Source organism: Rhineura floridana, chromosome 5 (assembly GCF_030035675.1).
Source record: "Rhineura floridana isolate rRhiFlo1 chromosome 5, rRhiFlo1.hap2, whole genome shotgun sequence".
NCBI classification, from domain to species: Eukaryota; Metazoa; Chordata; class Lepidosauria; order Squamata; family Rhineuridae; genus Rhineura; species Rhineura floridana.
In genome coordinates this window covers 164,389,733-164,398,898 of record NC_084484.1, presented here as the reverse complement: position 1 = coordinate 164,398,898, position 9,166 = coordinate 164,389,733, and positions in this window count along the sequence as shown.

The following is a 9,166-nucleotide window of genomic DNA, read 5'->3' as shown; positions in this document are numbered from 1 at the left end:
CCAATTGGAAATGACCTCCATGTGCTGTATCACTGCACTGATGCAGCTGTTGGTTCTCTTGATCCAAACCTGCCCAAACTGGAGGTCTCCTGTGAAAATGTGAGATACTTTGAAAAAAGGTAGCGGTAGTGGGCTCTCCGAAACTGGAGGCATTCAAGAGGCAGCTGGACAGCCATCTGTTGGGAATGCTTTGATTTGGAATCCTGCATTGAGCAGGGGGTTGGACTTGATGGCCTTATAGGCACCTTCCAACTCTACTAGTCTATGATCCTATGATTCTAAGAAGGTACAACAGAGACACTTGAGAATAATCTACAATTAAAATTTGTGGGATATATCTTCATTGCAGAAGAAGAGCACTGCTGCGTCAGGCCAAAGTTGGCTGTGCTGTGAGACCAGCTCTATTTAGTGCCAGCTCTCCCTCAACTGTTTCCAGTCAAACTGGTTGTTATAGCAACTATGTAACTTTAGGAACTGGTGCATCATCTGCCACAGGTATAATAGTATTGGAACCACACAAGGAACTAAAAATATAGGTACACATATAGACCATGTTAACAGGGCCCATGGGGTTTTGGAAGGGGAAGACTCTATGAACTGACTCATAGACTAGCAGGATCATAAGACATGTTGTCCTAACAAGTTATATCTCTGTGCACAGCCTGTTATATGTGAGGATTTTGTGACAGTGGAACCTTAAATAGGTTAAAGGGAAACTTTTGATTCCACCCAAATACATTTAAGTCTAGTACCACTTACTCTGTGTGTGTGTGTGTGTGTGTGTGTGTACACACGGGGGGGGAGCCATTTTCAGCCTAAGGGCTGCGTTATCTCATGGGCAATGTTCCAGATGCCACTGGTGGATGGAGCAAGAGGTAGGAGTGGATGGAACAATTGATGCGACTCTTACCTTTACCACATTCGCCTATATTCCAGCCATTTCAAACGTCAGAGGTTTCTCATCAACAGCCCTCGCCCTTTAGGTACAGTTCAAGGACGCATTCCATACAGACAAAACAACTTGAGGAAGATGCAAAGGGGGTGGGAAAGACCTAAGGGCCAGATAGGGAAGCCCAGAGAGCCATATTTGAGCCCTGGTTTCTTCATCACTACAATATACTGGCACCATCCATATCTACCTTCTATTTAAGCAAGAAATAAATCATTATTGAAACATTTGTTAGTTCAGATATTCAGGCACTCATCTCTAAATCTTGATGGTGGTGTCACCGCCTCTGGCCAGTTGGTGTTGACACAGGATGGGGCCTTCTCGGTGGTGGTTCCCCCTTTGTGGAATACCCTCCCTGGTGATGTGTGTTCATCTCTCTCATTGACTTTTTTTTAGGAGGAATTTAAGAACATTCCATCCAAGCATTTGCTGATTAAAAGATACTGGCCATAGGGACCATGAAATTAGTAATTATGAGGATCATACTAGTTTTAAATGTTTTTAGCTGTTTTAAATATGAATTTATTTTATTTTAGATTGTACTGTTTTAATATTTTGATGGTGCTGCCCTGGGCTCCTTTGGGAGGAAGAAACGGATACACGTTTAATAAGTAAATCTTGATGGCTTCTGCATAATTCAGCTGGCACAAGTGTCAACCTGAGTGATAACATCAGTGTCTCGGAAGATGACCCTCACAGAGTCTCAGTAGATAAACCTGGTTCTCAGGTACTACCTGTGCATTTGGTGAGATCAGTTTCTATTAAATATTCCATGTATGGTCTTAATGGAATATGGTCCAGGGGTGTTATGTTTTCCTTGTATAGTCCCGTGTTTTTTCTCCATCAAGGACAGAACAAACACGGAACTCCTGCTTCCACCCAGATTCAACTAAGTCCAGTGCCACCTAAGGGCTAACTTTATAATGATCCTATCCACACTTTGTTGTTGTTATGTGCCTTCAAGTCGACCACGACTTATGGCAACCCCATGAATCAGTGACCTCCACGAGCATGTGTCATGAACCACCCTGTTCAGATCTTGTAAGTTCAGATCTGTGGCTTCCTTTATGGAATCAATCCATCTCTTGTTTGGCCTTCCTCTTTTTCTACTCCTTTCTGTAAGCTTTATTCTGATTTTTGATACGACCAGTTCATGATCTGTACCATGGTCTGCTCCTGGTCTTGTTTTTGCAGAAAGTATGGAACTTCTCCATCTTCCGTTGCCAATTATATAATCAATTTGATTCCTATATTGACCATCTGGTGATGTCCACGTGTGCAGTTGCCTTTTTGGTTGTTTAAAAAATGTGTTTGCAAGAAACAAATTACTGGCTTCACAGAATTCAATACTGTAAGTCTTTCTTCTGCTTCATTTCTGTCACCTAAGCCCCATTTCCCCACAATTCCTAGTTCTTCTCTGTTGCCTACTTTTGCATTCCAGTCCCCCATGATTATCATCATATCTTGTTTTGGTGTGTGATTAATTTCCTCCTGTACTTCTGCGAAAAATCTCTCCAATTCTTCTTCTTCTGCATTTGACATTGGAGTGTAGACTTGGGAGACATTTTCCCCTTGCACAGGACTGAAAATCTGCACATTTGTAAACATGAGTTTTATGACGCTTGGTCACAATCTTTTGAATCTGAGTAGAATGTTGCGCATTTGGCCATAGAATGGGCTGGAGTGGGAGGGGATACAGGAATTGGAAGCCTTTGGGGTTTTCGAAAAGTTGCTATGTGGGTATATAAGCAATGGTTGGATGACTTGAGTCCTTAACAACTAGAACGTGACCCATCTTTTGCTATAGGAAATTTTATATAAACTAGAACAAAGGGCATTTCCTTCAAAATGTGTTATGTCAACAGCAGCTGCTATAAAAATAGAAAGGCAGAGCTGCTGTACAGGACTGAACTCCCTGTGACCTTTTTGCACAAGAGTTTTGAGCAGACCCAGGCAGACAAAAGGCAAAGATAAACACCAGCTTCCTAAGCAAAGGCTGAACGATTTGGGAAGTGTTCAGAAAGTCAGCATCATAAAATCTCCTGTTTATGTTAAAAGGCAGGAAAGATTAGGCCACTACAAAATCTGATACTGAGTGGTCCAGTATTACAGCTGCTTTTTAATCTGTGGGAAGAAGGGTATAGCTTAGTAGTGGAGGACATGCTGTACAATTAGAAGGTCCCAGGTTCAGTCTCCTGATTGGGTTGGGAAGGTTCCTGTCTGAAAACTCTGGAAAGCCACAGCCAATCAGTTTTGACAGTAATGAACTAGGAAAGGAGTAGCCAATGTGGTGACCTCCTAACGTGTTGGACAACTCAGTCTTGGTTGCCCTGATGGATGACCTTTATTGCATCAAGAAGGATACAGACAAACTGGAACAGGTTCAGAGGAGGGTAACGAAGATGATCAGGGGACTGGAAACAAAGCCCTATGAGGAGAGACCAAAAGAACTGGGCATGTTTAGCCTGGAGAAGACTGAAGGGAGATATGATAGCACTCTTCAAGTACAGGAAAGATTGTCACACAGAGGAGGGCTGGGATCTCAATCATCCCAGAGTGCAGGACACGGAATAATGGGCTCAAATTGCAGGAAGCCAGATTTCGACTGAACATCAGGAAAAACTTCCTAACTGTTAGAGCCATACAACAATGGAACCAATTACCTAGAGAGGTAGTGGGCTCTCCAACACTGGAGACATTCAAGAGGCAGCTGGACAGCCATCTGTCGGAAATTTTTGTTTTTTTTAAGCCGCCTTGAGGGCCTTTTGGCCATAAGGTGGGGTATAAATTTAATAAATAATAATAAATAATAATGCTTTGATTTGGATTTCTGCTCTGCATTGAGCAGGGGGCTGGATTTGATGGCCTTATAGGCCCCTTCCAACTCAACAATTCTATGATTCTATGATTGCGAGAGACAGAGGAGTGCAACCTTGTTACTTCTGGCTCAAACTCTTAGTGGCATTTGATACTATTGACTATGGTATCCTCCTGGACCGACTCAGTGGGATGGGTATTGGAGGCACTCTATTATGGTGGTTCCACTCTTACTTTCAAGGTGACGTCCAGACAGTAACATTGAGTGAGTGTTCCTCGGCCCCCTGGCAGTTGTCCTATGGGGTTCCACAGGGTACTATTCTCTCCGCAGTGTTATTGAAAATCTACATGAGGATGTTGGGAGCTGTCATTAGGAGTTTTGGAGCAAGGTGTCAGCAATATGCTGATGATATGCAGCTCTATTTCTGCTTCATCAGGAGAGGCTGTGAATGCTCTGGATCGGTTTCTGAAGGCTGTAGTGGACTGGATGAGGGCCAGTAAACTGTGCTTGAATCCTGGGAAGATGGAGACTCTTTTGGGTAGGTGGTTCCCATGTCCAGGAAATAGGCATGTTACCTGTTCTGGACAGGGACGCGCTCTCTCTGAAGGACCAGATCCATAACCTAGGGGTACTTCCAGATTCATCTTTGTCTCTAGAGACTGAAATATCCTCTGTGGCTAGGAGTGCCGTTTGCCAGCTTTGCTTTGTCAGGTACGGCCATTCCTGGACAGGGATAGACTGACCTCTGTAGTCCATGCGTTGATAACCTCGGGGCTGGATTACTGCAATGAACTCTATGTGGGGCTGTCCTTGGGTCTGGTTTGGAAGCTCCAGCTGGTGCAAAATGTAGCAGCCAGACTGCTGATGGGAGCACATGGCCAAAAACATGTGACGCCACTTTTGAAACATCTACACTGGCTGCCCTTCCACTATCAAGCCAGGTTCAAATTCTTTGTATTAATTTACAAAGCCCTGAACAACTTAGGTTCAGGGTATCTTAGGGACTGTCTGAACCCTTATATCCCAGCTCAATCACCTGCAAGAGTGGCTCCGGTCATCCCAAATTGGTGAGGCTTATTTAACATCGACACAAAATCGAATCTTCAGTGTCATTGGCCCAGTTCTCTAGAATGCTCTGCCAACAGAGATTCAGTAGGTGCCTTCTGTTTTAACTTTTAAACGCCAGCTGAAAACCTTTCTGTTCCACCAGCCTTATGCAGGCCATTAAGAAGATGCCTTTTTGCAACAGTTGACCTTTATTTTTATTGTATTTTTAATGTTTTTATTCATGGTTGTTTTTTTTAACTTCTTGTAAACTGCTTTGATGTTTTTAACTAAATAGTGGTATACAAACATATTTATAAATAAATAAATCTCCCATCAGCCCTATGCAGCAAATTATCTGGAAGGCCCCACGTTGGCCACCCCTGAGCAAGATGGACCCTTGTTCTGTATTGGGATATAGAAACTTCCTGGATTCCTAAGTTTTTCCAGTATTTATTTATTTATTTTCTGAATTAAATGTGGAAGCCTAGTTCACTCTTGCACTTGGAAAAGGTCTTGCTTCCAACGGTGAAAGAACAGGATGAGTATGAGTGATCCCCATCTGATGCAAAGATGTGGCAGAATTATTCACTTCTGTGGAGGTTGATGGGAAGAACAAAGAAGAAAGTGACAACACCAAACACCCCAAAGCCAAAAATGAGGCAAAGTCTCAATGTGATGCTCATAAATGGAATGTCTTAATGTACTCAGTACTGGAAGGGATGCAGTTCAGGAGTAGAGCATCTGCTCTGCATGCAGAAGGTCCCAGGTTTGATCCTGGGGTCAAAGGTCTTCAAAGGACACCTGAAAGTCAAAAATGAGGATGCCAGTCGAATCTCTGCTGGAAAAATGTTCCACAGCATGGGACCGTTGTTGTTGTTATGTGCCTCCAAGTCAACTACGACTTATGGCGACCCTATGAATCAGTGACCTCCAAGAGCATCTGTCATGAACCACCCTGTTCAGATCTTGTAAGTTCAGGTCTGTGGCTTCCTTTAGGGAATCAATCCATCTCTTGTTTGGCCTTCCTCTTTTTCTACCCCCTTCTGTTTTTCCAAGCATTATTATCTTTTCTAATGAATCATGTCTTCTCATGATGTGTCCAAAGTATGATAACCTCAGTTTCATCATTTTAGCTTCTAGTGATAGTTCTGGTTTGATTTGTTCTAACACCCAATTATTGGTCTTTTTTGCAGTCCATGGTATCCGCAAAGCTCTTCTCCAACACCACATTTCAAATGCGTTGATTTTTCTCTTATTCACATTTTTCACTGTCCAACTTTCACATCCATACATAGAGATCGGAAATACCATGGTCTGAATGATCCTGACTTTAGTGTTCAGTGATGCATCTTTACATTTGAGGACCTTTTCTAGTTCTCTCACAGCTGCCCTCCCCAGTCCTAGCCTTCTTCTGATTTCTTGACTATTGTCTCCATTTGAGTTAATGATTGTGCCAAGATATTGATAATCCTTGACAAGTTCAATGTCCTCATTGTCAACTTTAAAGTTACATAAATCTTCTGTTGTCATTACTTTAGTCTTTTTGACGTTCAGCTGTAGTCCTGCTTTTGTGCTTTCCTCTTTAACTTTCATCAGCATTCGTTTCAAATCATTACTGGTTTCTGCTAGTAGTATGGTATCGTCTGCATATCTTAAATTATTGATATTTCTCCCTCCAATTTTCACACCTCCTTCTTCTTGGTCCAATCCTGCTTTCCGTATTATATGTTCTGCGTATAGATTAAATAAATAGGGTGATAAAATACACCCCTGTCTTACACCCTTTCCGATGGGGAACAAATTGGTTTCTCCATATTCTGTCCTTACAGTAGCCTCTTGTGCAGAGTATAGGTTGTGCATCAAGACAATCAGATGCTGTGGCACCCCAATTTCTTTTAAAGCATTCCATAGTTTTTCATGATCTACACAATCAAAGGCTTTGCTGTAATCTATAAAGAACAGGGTGATTTTCTTCTGAAATTCCTTGGTCCGTTCCATTATCCAACGTATGCTTGCGATATGATCTCTGGTACCTCTTCCCTTTCTAAATCCAGGTTGGACGTCTGGCATTTCTCACTCCGTATATGGCAAGAGCCTTTGTTGTAGAATCTTGAGCATTACTTTACTTGCATGGGATATTAAGGCAATAGTTCGATAATTACTGCATTCCCTGGGATCTCCTTTCTTTGGAATTGGGATGTATATGGAACGCTTCCAGTCTGTGGGCCATTGTTTAGTTTTCCATATTTGACAGATTTTAGTCAAAACTTGGACAGATTCAGTCTCAGTAGCTTGTAGCAACTCTTGGTATGCCATCTATTCCTGGTGATTTGTTTCTTCCAAGTATTTCAAGAGCAGCTTTCACCTCACATTCTAAAATTTCTGGTTCTTCATCATATGGTTCCTCCATAAATGAAACTGTCATCCTGGCATGACTTTTATAGAGGTCTTCAGTGTATGGGACCAGTGACACTAAATGCCCAACTTCTAGTGAAGGCCAGCCGGAACTCTGTAACATAGGAGACAACTAACAGTGCTCCTTTGGATGATCTTAAGAACATAAGAACATAAGAAGAGCCTGCTGGATCAGGCCAGTGGCCCATCTAGTCCAGCATCCTGTTCTCACAGTGGCCAACCAGGTGCCTGGGGGAAGCCCGCAAGCAGGACCCGAGTGCAAGAACACTCTCCCCTCCTGAGGCTTCCGGCAACTGGTTTTCAGAAGCATGCTGCCCCTGACTAGGGTGGCAGAGCACAGCCATCATGGCTAGTAGCCATTGATAGCCCTGTCCTCCATGAATTTGTCTAGTCTTCTTTTAAAGCTGTCCAAGCTGGTGGCCATTACTGCATCTTGTGGGAGCAAATTCCATAGTTTAACTATGCGCTGAGTAAAGAAGTACTTCCTTTTGTCTGTCCTGAATCTTCCAACATTCAGCTTCTTTGAATGTCCACGAGTTCTAGTATTATGAGAGAGGGAGAAGAACTTTTCTCTATCCACTTTCTCAATGCCATGCATAATTTTATACACTTCTATCATGTCTCCTCTGACCCGCCTTTTCTCTAAACTAAAAAGCCCCAAATGCTGCAACCTTTCCTCGTAAGGGAGTCGCTCCATCCCCTTGATCATTCTGGTTGCCCTCTTCTGAACCTTTTCCAACTCTATAATATCCTTTTTGAGATGAGGTGACCAGAACTGTACACAGTATTCCAAATGCGGCCGCACCATAGATTTATACAACGGCATTATGATATCGGCTGTTTTATTTTCAATACCTTTCCTAATTATCGCTAGCATGGAATTTGCCTTTTTCACAGCTGCCGCACACTGGGTCGACATTTTCATCGTGCTGTCCACTACAATCCCGAGGTCTCTCTCCTGGTCGGTCACCGCCAGTTCAGACCCCATGAGCGTATATGTGAAATTCAGATTTTTTGCTCCAATATGCATAATTTTACACTTGTTTATATTGAATTGCATTTGCCATTTTTCCGCCCATTCACTCAGTTTGGAGAGGTCTTTTTGGAGCTCTTCGCAATCCCTTTTTGTTTTAACAACCCTGAACAATTTAGTGTCATCAGCAAACTTGGCCACTTCACTGCTCACTCCTAATTCTAGGTCATTAATGAACAAGTTGAAAAGTACAGGTCCCAATACCGATCTTTGAGGGACTCCACTTTCTACAGCCCTCCATTGGGAGAACTGTCCGTTGATTCCTACTCTCTGCTTTCTGCTTCTTAACCAATTTCTTATCCACAAGAGGACCTCTCCTCTTATTCCATGACTGCTAAGCTTCCTCAGAAGCCTTTGGTGAGGTACCTTGTCAAACGCTTTTTGAAAGTCTAAGTACACTATGTCCACTGGATCACCTCTATCTATATGCTTGTTGACACTCTCAAAGAATTCTAATAGGTTACTGAGACAGGACTTTCCCTTGCAGAAGCCATGCTGGCTCTGCTTCAGCAAGGCTTGTTCTTCTATGTGCTTAGTTAATCTAGCTTTAATAATACTTTCTACCAGTTTTCCAGGGACAGAAGTTAAGCTAACTGGCCTGTAATTTCTGGGATCCCCTCTGGATCCCTTTTTGAAAATTGGCGTTACATTTGCCACTTTCCAGTCCTCAGGCACGGAGGAGGACCCAAGGGACAAGTTACATATTTTAGTTAGCAGATCAGCAATTTCACCTTTGAGTTCTTTGAGAACTCTCGGGTGGATGCCATCCGGGCCCGGTGATTTGTCAGTTTTTATATTGTCCATTAAGCTTAGAACTTCCTCTCTCATTACCACTATTTGTCTCAGTTCCTCAGAATCCCTTCCTGCAAATGTTAGTTCAGGTTCAGGGATCTGCCCTATATCT